We start from the raw sequence: 13,582 nt of genomic DNA on the forward strand, positions 1-13,582 counted from the left end.
GATACTCCATTGGCAGCTAGGGTGTATGGAATGCATGGTAGTGTCTTGGTAGTAAGATGTCACGTTGGTGGAAGGACTGGGTTGTATGAAAGCAAGTTATTCAGTAATGGCTTGTTGCACCCATTACAACATCAGAAGCATGATAATTGAGGATACAATGTAGTAACATGCATCTGTGTATTAAAATAAGTGTTTGACCCCGATTGCTCCGAATAGGTCTAATAGGCCTTCCCATTTCCTTGTTGTGCATGCTGGCTGCATCACAGTGAGCACAAGACATTTAAAAATGTATTTTCAACCAAAAAAACAACATATTTTGCTCCTAGGGATAGCAGTGCCTGTGTGTACAGTTTCAGAGTACTTTGAGGGAGCTTTACTGGGCTGGACTGCAGAGGAACTGGAGACATAACCTGCTGAGAGAGACAAATCACCTGCTGAGAGAGAAAGAGACACAGAGAAGTCCATATTTTTTCGTGCTTGTGTATGCAGTAATGCAGCACTAACAAAAGCTTTTAAGAGACACAATCAGAATTCAGCTCACATCAGCCAGAAAGAGCAATAAAAACCAACTGCATAAAAACACCCATTAAATCCGGTTGTTCAGTAGATACTAGATAGTACAGTATGTACTGGTATCAAAAATGTTTGACGTTTTACTGTTTTGGAGTGAAAGGTGTTAGTGCTCTCTGCATCTCCAAGAACTGCTGTCCACACAGAGACAGAGAAATGCTGTCCACACAGAGACAGAGAAATGCTGTCCACACAGAGACAGAGAAATGCTGTCCACACAGAGACGGAGAAATGCTGTCCACACAGAGACGGAGAAATGCTGTCCACACAGAGACGGAGAACTGCTGTCCACACAGAGACAGAGAAATGCTGTCCACACAGAGACGGAGAACTGCTGTCCACACAGAGACAGAGAAATACTGTCCACACAGAGACAGAGAAATACTGTCCACACAGAGACGGAGAAATGCTGTCCACACAGAGACGGAGAAATGCTGTCCACACAGAGACGGAGAAATGCTGTCCACACAGAGACGGAGAAATGCTGTCCACAGAGACGGAGAAATGCTGTCCACTCAGAGACGGAGAACTGCTGTCCACACAGAGACGGAGAAATGCTGTCCACACAGAGACGGAGAAATGCTGTCCACACAGAGACAGAGAAATGCTGTCCACACAGAGACAGAGAACTGCTGTCCACACAGAGACGGAGAACTGCTGTCCACACAGAGACGGAGAACTGCTGTCCACACAGAGATGGAGAACTGCTGTCCACACAGAGACAGGAGGAGACAGAGGCAGCCTTCACGCTGCATCTTAGGACATTCAGACATGGTTACTCATCCGCAGGACAATTAACACTCCTGTCTCCATCTAGCGCTGCCTCTAAACGACTGCCTCGAAACCACACAGACTTGTGTTTAGTAGGCACATAACGGAAGAACATTTTCAAATAATTGTGTGAAACGGGGAAGTACTATCTGTACTTAAACAATAAGAAATGCTCGCTTTGTGTTCGGGGAGGAAAGGCCCTTCCCCAAACTGTTGCCATAAAGTTGGAAGCACAGAATGATCTAGAATGTCATTGTATTCTGTAGTGTTAAGTTTCCCTTCACTGAAACTAAGGGGCCCGAAACCATGAAAAATAGCCCCAGATCATTATTCCTCCTCCAAACTTTACAGTTGGCACTATGCATTGGGGCAAGCAGCATTCTCCTGGCATTCGCCAAACCCAGATTCGTCCGTCGGACTGCCAGATGGTGGAGCGTGATTCATCACTCCAGAGAACGTGTTTCTACTGCTCCAGAGTCCAATGGCGGTTAGCTTTACACCACTCCAGCTGACACTTGGCATTGCGAGTGGTGATCGTAGTCTTGTGGGCGACTGTTCGGCCATGGAAACCCATTTCATGAAGCTCCCGAAAAAAAAAGTTATTTTGCTGACGTGTTACACGCTTCAGCACTTGGCGATCCCGTTCTGAGCTTGTATGGACTACCACTTCACGGCTGAGCCGTTGTTGCTCCTAGATGTTTCACGTCACATTAACAGCACAGTTGTCTGGGGTAGCTCTAGCAGGACAGAAATTTGACAAACTGACTTGTTGGAAAAGTGGCATCCTGTGATGGTGCCACATTGAATGTCAATGGAGATTGCATGACTGTGTGCTCAATGTAAAATAGTAAGTATCAAAAGTAAGATTATAAATCATTTCAAATTCCTTACATTATTAAATAAAAGGTAAAATAATAAAAAAACAAATATATATATATATATATTTTTTTTTAATGAATTTCCATCAACTTCCAAGTGTTTCCTTTCAAATGGAATCAAGAATATGCATATCCTTGCTTCAGGTCCTGAGCTACAGGCAGTTAGATTTGGGTACGTCATTTTAGGTGAAAAAAAAGGGTCCGCAAACCAGGCGCCACAATATCTTGTTTTATTATATGTACGGATAGCCAAGGCCACTCAGACATCATTTACAAATGAAGCATTCATGTTTAGTGAGTCTGTCAGATCAGAGGCAGTAGACATGACCAGGGATGTTCTCTTGATAAGTGCATGAGTTGGACCATTTTCCTGTCCTGCTAAGCATTCAAAATGTAACGAGTACTTTTCGGGGTCAAGGAAAAATGTATGGAGTTAAAAGTATATTATTTTCTTTAGGAATGTAGCAGAGTAAAAGTCAAAAATATAATTAGTAAAGTACAGCACAAATATCTGCAAAAAAAAAACAATACTGTGAAGTATTTTTACTTAAGTACTTTAAGTGTGGTTAAAAAGTGGAACTCCAGTTAAACTCCAGTTAAAGTGGAACTCCAGTTAAACTCCAGTTAAACTCCAGTTAAAGTGGAACTCCAGTTAAACTCCAGTTAAAGTGGAACTCCTTTCCACCTCATTTAACACCTGAGTCACTTAAAAAGGCGCATCAATAGGTGGTCCAGGTGTCTTCAGAAAGTATTCACACCCCTCGACTGATTCCACATTTTGTGTTCGACTGATTTCAAAATGGATTTAATATATGTTTTTCCTCACTCATCTACACACAATACTCCATAATGACAAAGTGAAAACATGTTTTCAGAAATTTTAGCACATTTATTGAAAAATAAGTACAGAAATCAAATTCACGTAAGTATTCACACACCTGATTCAATAAGTTGGAGTCGCCATTGGCAGTGATTACAGCTGTGAGTCTTTCTGGGTAAGTCTTGGCCCCGATTCCAACCCGAGTTAAGAACGTGTAACCGGAACGTTATTCCCTTTTGATACGCTTTTCTCTCTATGCGTATTCTGACGAACTTAAGCTATTCACCTGCTATTCGTTCTGGGTGGCAGAGGTGTGTCTGCAGATACGCCATACTCTCACCTAATTCCCTAATATTTCCACCACCTTTACATGAGAATAACCCATGAATAAGGTCTAGCAAACCTACCGGCTCCAAGTGGAAAAAGGCATCTACTTTATTCTGCACTGTTATTTACAGCTGGATAAGAGCTATTAGGAAGAGCTGGGTGAATGAGTAATCCGTTTGGATAAAGGAATTATAAATATAAATTACACTTGTTTTTAGATATATTTTACCTCAATATCACTGGAGACGAATGTGAAACCATTTATATGGCAGCAAACTGAAGCATATCAACACATCAACTCACCCACAGTAAAAAAAAGAAGAAGTGAAGACTATGCAGAATTTAAATTGTACTGCCTTTTAACTTGCAGGGATGGGCTCTCTAATGTCTTAATTAAAGGCTACCCCAACTGTCTGTTTCCTATTTTTATCATGTTAAATATTAGTCACTATCAGTATCGACCGCCAGTAGGCCTAATAACCACACATATTCTACTGCCAATTTACTGTTACTTCCCTTCAGTTGGTATAGCCTACATTATCATTCCATTTAAGTACATTGTTTCGTTTACCTTCATTTGCTTCCTCTGTAAACACTGTCGCGGCCGTGTGGTTGTTGATGAGGATCATTAGTAAGTTAACAGTTGATAATATAAAAAAACAAAAACATGTAGGCTAAATAAATCATTATGGTGCTGAGCGCAGACTAAGCCTTAACAGTTTGAACCCAACGCATGGCTCAATATTTGGACCTGGTCATCGCAGTTGCATAATTAGTGCAGGCAATAGACGAGGGTATAGCCTACTATTGTACACTATTCTCCCTATTATAATTCTATGTACACTAAGAACTGAATGTGGACATTTTCAGAATGAATCAAACCAGTGTTTTGATTAATCAATATTTGTGTGTAAAGACTCCAAATGTTTTTGTATTCTTTAATGATTCATACTTTCCAAATCATAAAATGGGCCTAAATCCACAAGAATCTACCAGTTGGTGCTGAAACAGAGACAAATATGCATATATTTAGATGGCTTTCTTGCATTGATCCTCATCTTCAGAACCTGTTCTCTCAATATATTCTGTCAACAAAATTCTAATCAAATAAAAGGGCAACGTAGGGCCTCCCGGGTGGCGCAGTGGTTAAGTGAGCTGTACTGCAGCAGCAGCTGTGCCACCAGAGACTCTGGGTTCGTGCCCAGGCTCTGTCGCAACCGGCTGTGACCGGGAGGTCTGTGGGGCAACGCACAATTGGCCTAGTGTCGTCTGGGTTAGGGAGGGCTTGGCCGGTAGGGATATCCTTGTCTCATTGTGCACCAGCGACTCCTGTGGTGGGCCGGGTGCAGTGCACGCTAAACAAGGTTGCCAGGTGCACAGGTGTATCGGAGGACGCATGACCTTCAACCTTTGTCTCTCCCGAGTCTGTACGGGAGTTGTAGTGATGAGACAAGATAGTAGCTACTAAAACAATTGGATACCAAGAAATTGGGGAGAAAAAAGGGGTAAAAATTTAAATTAAAAAAGTGCACTGTATTTAAAGGAATGTCTTAAGATAAATGTACCAAAATTTTCAAGTCTTGCCATAGATTTTCAAGCTGATTTTAGTCAAAACTAACTAGGCCACTTAATGTCGTCTTGGTAAGCAGCTCCAGTGTATATTTGGCCTTGTGTTTTAGGTTATTGTCCTGCTGAAAGGTCAATTTGTCTCCCAGTGTCTGTTGGAAGGCAGACCACCAGGTTTTCCTCTAGGTTTGTGCCTGTGGTTAGCTCAATATGTTTTGTTTTTTTAAATACATTTGTTTTTTAAAATCCCTAGTCCTTGCCAATGAAAAGCATAACCATAACATGATGTAGGCCACCACCATGCTTGAAAACATGAAGTGGTACTTGGTGATGTGTTGTAATTGCCCAACACATAAACACTTGTATTCAGGACACAGTTCATTTCTTTGCCAAATTATTTGGGGCGGCAGCGTAGCCTAGTGGTTAGAGCGTTGGACTAGCAACCGGAAGGTTGAGAGTTCAAACCCCGAGCTGACAAGGTACAAATCTGTTGTTCTGCCCCTGAACAGGCAGTTAACCTACCATTCCTAGGCTGTCATTGAAATTAAGAATGTGTTCTTAACTGACTTGCCTGGTTAAATAAAAGGTACAATTAAAATTTTTTTTAAAAATGTGCAGGTTGACTTTAGTGCCTTTACTCCAAACAGGATGCATATTTCACAGCCATTAAACTCTGTTTTAAAGTCACCGTTGGCCTCATGGTGAAAAGCCCTGAGAAGTTTCCTACCTTTCCTGTAACTGAGTTAGAAAGGACACCTGTATCTTTATAGTGACTTGGTGTATTGATACACCATCCAAAAGTGTCATTAATAACTTTACCATGCTGAAAGGGATATTCAATATCTGCTTTTGTTTTATTTTTACCCATCTACCAATAGGTGCCATTCTTTGTGAGGCATTGGAAATCCTCCCTGGTCTTTGTGGTTGATTCTGTGTTTGAAATTCACTCCTTGACTGAGGAACCTTATAGATAATTGTGTGTGTGGGGTACAGAGATGAGGTAGTCATTCAAAATAATCATCTAAAAACACTTATTGCACACAGAGTGAGTTCATACAACTTGTGACTTAAGTTCAGGAGTAAAAATGTGCTTATTTAGGTTTGCCATAAAAGGGTTGAATACTTAGACTCAAGACATTTCAGCTTTTCATTTTTTAAAATTAATTTGTAAACATTTCTAAAAACACAATTCCACTTCGACACAAAATCTCAATGTAAATCCATTTTAAATTCAGGTATTAAGACAGCAAAGTTTGAAAAAAGTCAAGGGGTGTGAATACTTTCTGAAGGCACTATGTATATCATGACATAGCACAAGTGGGGACGTGGTTTGAAGTCAGAAACAAATCTGATTCCTAGCCATCTGAACGGTCAAATCAGATTTGCCCTGAAGTGGTTTTTAGCCTATTTGGCATATCTTGCCGCTTGCTAGCTGCTCAGTTGACAGGTTGACAATAACATGTGGTAGTTAAGTAGCTTGCTAGCTGCTCAGTTGACAGTTTGACAATAACATGTGGTAGCTAACTAGCTTGTTAATTGTTTACAAACAAATTAGTAAATGTGCTAAAAAGATAAACAGCGAACGTAAACTCACTCACTTTTGTACATCGCCTTGGTCCGTACAATTGACCTTATTTTAGCACCCAAAAAAACATAATACTTCCAGAACAACTGTAATGTCAATACTATTGGTAAAGCACAATTTCTCCCCTTTCCAAACAAAATCCATGCCGAGAACTCCACGCTGCCCGTTTCTGCATGATTCAAGAAGGTAATGAGCTCCGTCGGGTCTTTTTATAAATGGCGGGTGGGGAAGCGAAACTAATGCGTGATAGTGAGAAGGAGAGATGTGGCGAAACTGCTTTTTTTCACTCTGTCCAACTTATCACCTTTAAAATGTAAATAAAAACACTATAGAGTTTATATAATGTTTCATTACACACCTAATTAAAGGTCTGTGTCGAATTTGAGTCAGGTTTTTAGGGGTTGCTAAAGTGATCTTCAGAAGTTAAACAGTGTCTTTTGGGAGTCATGATCGCTTGCAGTGATGACTTAAAAAATAACTAGGTATCCCCACTTACCCCCTGTCACTGTCCATTTCTTGTTTTTATATGATGAGAAAAGTGCTACACCTGGTGGAGAGAGATTGTAAGATAGAAATAGTTGCTTTAAGCGTGCTGTACGTTCCGGCATGACACATCCCGATGTAACGGAGGGTCCGTTTTATAAACTTTTTTCCAATACTATAGAGCCATTACCATGTCGATCAACGCTTGGATAGAAACGTAGTTCACACCCCAGATTTTGAAGTCAACACAGTCGCTACAGTCCCATTAGTTTTCTTTGAATGTTGAGGTTGCGCACATTTGTACGGAATCGGGTGAGTTTACGCTAGCTAGCGGACTGCGGTGGCTAGCCAAAAATGACTCATTGAGGCTTTAAAACATTATTTTCTTACCCTATAATTTTGAACATTCAAAGCAACTGGGAAACGTCCATGACAACGTTGTTGTCACCTTAGCTTGCTACATAACTTCTGAGTGATAGGAAGCACAAGCACCACCACCAATCAGCCTACACACAAACGTTGTTACTATGACAACTAGCATAGCCTTGTCAGCAAATGACTGCTGTCTGAAAACACATCAGATTTGGTCACTTGTAACTTGCTGTTTAGACAGTCAGTAGTTCAAAACAGATTTGTAAAAACAAAACAATTAACACAAAATGTGGATTAAGTCGAGGGGTATGAACACTCAGTAATATGGCCTAAATCACGCACCTATCAATATAACATTAATCATCCCTACTGCCTCAGTGTTGGAGTGCCCGTCTATCCGTAAATTTTTAAAACAAGAAAATTGTGCCATCTGGTTTGCTTAATATAGGAAATGTGATGCATAGCATGTACTCGATACTTTCACTAAAGTTGGACAATTTAGTACTTTCTCCCACCACTGCTCTTGACTAGAGCCCTAGAGCCCGTTTCCAAAGTAGTGCACTAAATATGGAATAGGGTGATTTTTGAGAGGAAGTCCAGAAAGTCTTTCAGAGAAGAGACCAATTTAATGTAACGGGAGCCGCCGCTCTGTCTCGAACAGACAGGACAGATGATTGCTTCTCCATCCTCGGTTCAGATGCACATACTGTAATCAATACCGGGAACCGGTAGCTGTTACAGGTCGGGCTGAGTGTGTGTGTGTGTGTGTGGGAGGCTAGAGAGAGGTAGTTTTACTGAGGTGTGAAGTGCACTGATGGGATGTGTCAGAGGGAGACAGTTGTTCTATTTGATGTTGAACAGAATAACGTATTGTGTAGTTGTTTATATACACGTTACGAGTTTATGTAATTGTACAGAAGCATGTACAAGAGGAAGTAGTCAATTATGTGGAGATATTAAACTGGTTTAGATGAGGATGTTTCACTCCGTTTCAGGCCTGTGTGTTATATAGCAGAATGGCATGGTGCAGTAGATGAGAGGATGGTGTTACTATGCTCGACACTACCTTCAGACACCTGGGAGTGTGTGTGTGTGTGTGTGTGTGTGTCTGCAGCAGAGGTCCATCACAGGAGCTGGTCTGAGTGCATTTGAGGACCTTTGCGAAGGCGGGGAGGACATGAGAGTGTACTCTGCTGTGTGCGCTGCAGACTGGCAGTGAGATGCACACAGTGTTCTTCTGCTTGCATAGCACACCTACAGTCGTGGCCAAAAGTTTTGAGAATGAAACAAATATTAATTTCCACAAAGTTTGCTGCTTCAGTGTCTTTAGGTCTTTTTGTCAGATATTACTATGGAATACTGAAGTATAATTACAAGCATTTCATAAGTGTCAAAGGGCTTTTATTGACAATTACATGAAGTTGATGCAAAGACTCAATATTTGCAGTGTTGACCCTTCTTTTTCAAGACCTCTGCAATCCGCCCTGGCATGCTGTCATTTAACTTCTGGGCCACATCCTGACTGACGGCAGCCCATTCTTGCATAATCAATGCTTGGAGTTTGTCAGAATTTGTGGGTTGTTTGTTTGTCCACCCGCCTCTTGAGGATTGACCACAAGTTCTCAATGGGATTAATGTCTGGGGAGTTTCCTGGCCAAAACATCGATGTGTTGTCCCCCAAGCCACTTAGTTATCACTTTTGCCTTATGGCAAGGTGCTCCATCATGCTGGAAAAGGCATTGTTCATCACCAATCTGTTCCTGGATGGTAGGGAGAAGTTGCTCTCGGAGGATGTGTTGGTAAAATTCTTAATTCATGGCTGTGTTCTTAGGCAAAATTGTGGTTGAGCCCACTTCCTTGGCTGAGAAGCAACCCCACACATGAATGGTCTCAGGATGCTTTACTGTTGGCATGACACAGGACTGATGGTAGTGCTCACCTTGTCTTCTCCGGACAAGCTTTTTTCCCCAGATGGCCCAAACAATCGGAAAGGGGATTCAGAGACAATGACTTTACCCCAGTCCTCAGCAGTCCAATCCCTGTACCTTTTGCAGAATATCAGTCTGTCCCTGATGTTTTTCCTGGAGAGAAGTGGCTTCTTTGCTGCCCTTCTTGACACCAAGCCATCCTCCAAAAGTCTTCACCTCACTGTGCGTGCAGATGCACTCACACCTGCCTGCTGCCATTCCTGAGCAAGCTCTGTACTGGTGGTGCCCCGATCCCACAGCTGAATCAACTTTAGGAGACGGTCCTGGCACTTTGCTGGACTTTCTTGGGAGCCCTGAAGCCTTCTTCACAACAATTGAACCGCTCTCATTGACGTTCTTGATGATCCGATAAATGGTTGATTTAGGTGCAATCTTACTTGCAGCAATATCCTTGCCTGTAAAGCCCTTTTTGTGCAAAGCAATGATGACAGCACGTGTTTCCTTGCAGGTAACCATGGTTGACAGAGGAAGAACAATGATTCCAAGCACCACCCTCCTTTTGAAGCTTCCAGTCTGTTATTCCAACTCAATCAGCATGACAGAGTGATCTCCAGCCTTGTCCTCGTCAACACTCACACCTGTGTTAACGAGAGAATCACTGACATGATGTCAGCTAGTCCTTTTGTGGCAGAGCTGAAATGCAGTGGAAATGTTTTTTGGGGGATTCAGTTCATTTGCATGGCAAAGAGTGAATTTGCAATTCATCGGATCACTCATAAGATTCTGGAATATATGCAAATTGCCATCATACAAAGTGAGGCAGCAGACTGAAAATTAATATTTGTGTCATTCTCAAAACTTTTGGCCACGACTGTAGTCTGTTTTTAAAAAGGACCACTCTTGTCAAGCAATACAGCACAGGGTCTAGAACACTACACTTAGCTAACTAAAATCACCTCGAGCTCAACTTTTAAAAGGACTGGAAACTAACGGCACTTTTCGCGACTAAAGACACCATTCTAGCTAGCTGACCACCGATTTTCATTGCAATTTAAGTTGAGTTTTCAAAAGAAAAGTTACATATACAGCGTGTCCCACAAAATGTATTGTAAAATTTGACTGAACCCACGTCATTTAATATCCAATTTTTTACCTCAAATATAGATACCGGATTTCAGGCAACTAATTGTTTTGTTATTTATCCGGAAGGCTAGCCAACTATCCCGTAAACACTTTGGATACAAGGTTGTCTTTTTTTAAACAAAATAGTTAGGTGGCCAATAACTGGGGACCATATGCCGATAATACAGGACTTTTTTTGTTATTGGGTAAACAGAGTATCAAAAAGCTGAACGTATATTTGACATTTCAGTGAAAATGCTACTAATTGCTAACCCGTTAGCTAACATTTTTACGACACAATAATTACAAAACACTGATGGTTTGATCACAACATAACACTGTTGAAGGTAATATTTCTTAACCGCTGTTGAATATGCCAATAATACAGGGTGCTATGCTAAAGGGGTTGAATCCATGAAAATAGTATAAAATCATACAGACACAAGAATATAGGACCACGACAAGTCCCATTTGAAAGGATTTTGCAAAAAACCCTTTTCCACAGTATTTGCAATTTTGGTCGTATCCAAGACCTGCTGTTTTTATCATATTATTAAAGTCCACATACATGCACACATGACAGGAAATGTTACAGCTGACACAGAGCAGTCTTCGATCAGTGCAGAGAAAAGTGTTTTAATAGAAAGCCATCTCATCAGAACTCCCTGTAGGCCTGAATACCCACTGCTGCAATGGCAGATGAGAGTGAACTACCCCATCTCATCAGAACTCCCTATAGGCCTGAATACCCACTGCTGTAATGGCAGATGAGAGTGAACTACCCCATCTCATCAGAACTCCCTGTAGGCCTGAATACCCACTGCTGCAATGGCAGATGAGAGTGAACTACCCCATCTCATCAGAACTCCCTATAGGCCTGAATACCCACTGCTGCAATGGCAGATGAGAGTGAACTACCCCATCTCATCAGAACTCCCTATAGGCCTGAATACCCACTGCTGTAATGGCAGATGAGAGTGAACTACCCCATCTCATCAGAACTCCCTATAGGCCTGAATACCCACTGCTGTAATGGCAGATGAGAGTGAACTACCCCATCTCATCAGAACTCCCTGTAGGCCTGAATACCCACTGCTGTAATGGCAGATGAGAGTGAACTACCCCATCTCATCAGAACTCCCTATAGGCCTGAATACCCACTGCTGTAATGGCAGATGAGAGTGAACTACCCCATCTCATTCCGACTCACATGGAAAACCAGGAAGGAAGGGAATACAAAGCAAGAGGAACAAACACATAGAATAGTTCCATACCAAAGAAAGCTCCCACTTCAGGGTCCAAACACACTGGTCGTGGCAGAAAAAAACTATGGTAGCAAAGATGGAATTTCATTGGTTCTAGATGGCAGAATCATGGGACGTGTCTGAGTTAGGTTGCAATTCATTGGTGAATCGTGTTTTTGCCACGAGAAGTGTTTATGGACCCTTAAGGAAAGGTACAACAACATAGAACAGACAAGAGGTAAATATCATCATAGTAAATTAAACATTTAATCTCAACCTTTGTAGCTCATTCTGCCCTTGAGCAAGGCAGTTAACCCACTGTTCCCCGGTAGGCTGTCATTGTAAATAAGAATTTGTTCTTAACTGACTTGCCTAGTTAAATAAAAGGTTAAATAAAAAATAAAATGATAGAGAACTTGATTTAAAACAAAATGAACATAACTATGTATTCCACTTGATCTGAGATGAAAGGGGTTTTCATACTTTGCAACTGTAGTAATGTCACTGTGCTACTATAGCAGATGGGTTACTGTTACTACGAAGAGTCTCAGTGGGTGGTAGCTGTTATTTCTTGTTTTAGTCAAACTGTCCCTTCATCTTGATCTGTTTCTTCTTAATAATGCGTTTCCCATAGAAAGAGTTATCCCAACCTTTCTACAGATATGCATCACATATCTAAGACTAAAGATCCAAGCCTACATAAACTTACAGGATCTTTCTGCTGTAGGCGCAGGGGCCAGTTTCCCCGACAAGTCCTTGACTAAAAAGCATGTTCAACGCAGATACTGTGTCTAGGAATTCGGCCCTTAATAAGGAATTTAAAAGCTACCAAAAAAACATAGCCACGCAAACATGTACTATCCCATAGGAACCTCTAGTCAAGAAAGACGTTGCTGTGACCTATACTGTACTAGAGTCCACGGACCGTATCCACAATGCGTCTCAGAGTAGGAGTGTTGATCCAGGATCAGCAGTTGTGTCTGTTAGATAGTTGTGTCTGTATAGAATAAGATATGGACAGATCCTAGATCGGCACTTCTACTCAGACAATGTCAAACTGAACAGGAGACAGAAAGGACCTGTGGACATTTACTTTATGTCCTGATTTAGACCAACAGACAGGCCAATCAAATCAGAAAAGCACAAAAAATATTCCTGTCAAGGATTATCTAAGTAAAACCAATATACTTTATAGAGACCTTAAAGACATGCCCGGGTACTTTGGCGACTGGTAAGTATTTTTTAAATCTCCAGCTTTGGGCTGGATGTGTCAATGTGTAGCTCATACATGCATAATCTATGAGCAGAATTACAGTCTTACCTCAATTAGCCACGAAACCCAGAGTTTGAAAGTGACAGTTTTCTGGAAGCTGTGCAGCGCCATTTTCCCTACATTTACCTGCACGTGGGCCAGCCCCCTATTCATTATTTGAGTTTCAGCCAATGAGCTTCAATCCCTCACCATTTGACTGACAACTAGCAAGAAGCAAACCCAGCAGAGCAAGAGAAATGAGGTGGTCGGCAATTTTCGGGACCATTTTTGGCTCGTGGGCGCTACTTAACTACTGGTTAAAAAGTATACAAAAGTACGGGAGAATATCTTTAAGGGAGAGTGTGCATTTGAGTGCTCAGTACAATCATTTTGACAATCACTCTCACCATACTTGACATTGAAACACAGAGGGCTGTGGGAAAGAGTCCATCATGGAAGCTCCAACAGAGTGTGTGTGTGCGTTCAACATGCCTTTCAACAACAAAAGCAAATACAAGAAAGACGACATTCAAAATAGGCATATCCAAGAAGGAAACACAATGAAAAAACAGATTTCAACATTCCACCTTGTTAGTGGTATTACAGATATTATTTTATCTTTTTTTTTAAATTATTTTCTTTACAATAAAAATATTTGGCCATA

This window comes from Oncorhynchus tshawytscha, linkage group LG11 (assembly GCF_018296145.1).
Source record: "Oncorhynchus tshawytscha isolate Ot180627B linkage group LG11, Otsh_v2.0, whole genome shotgun sequence".
NCBI lineage: Eukaryota > Metazoa > Chordata > Actinopteri > Salmoniformes > Salmonidae > Oncorhynchus > Oncorhynchus tshawytscha.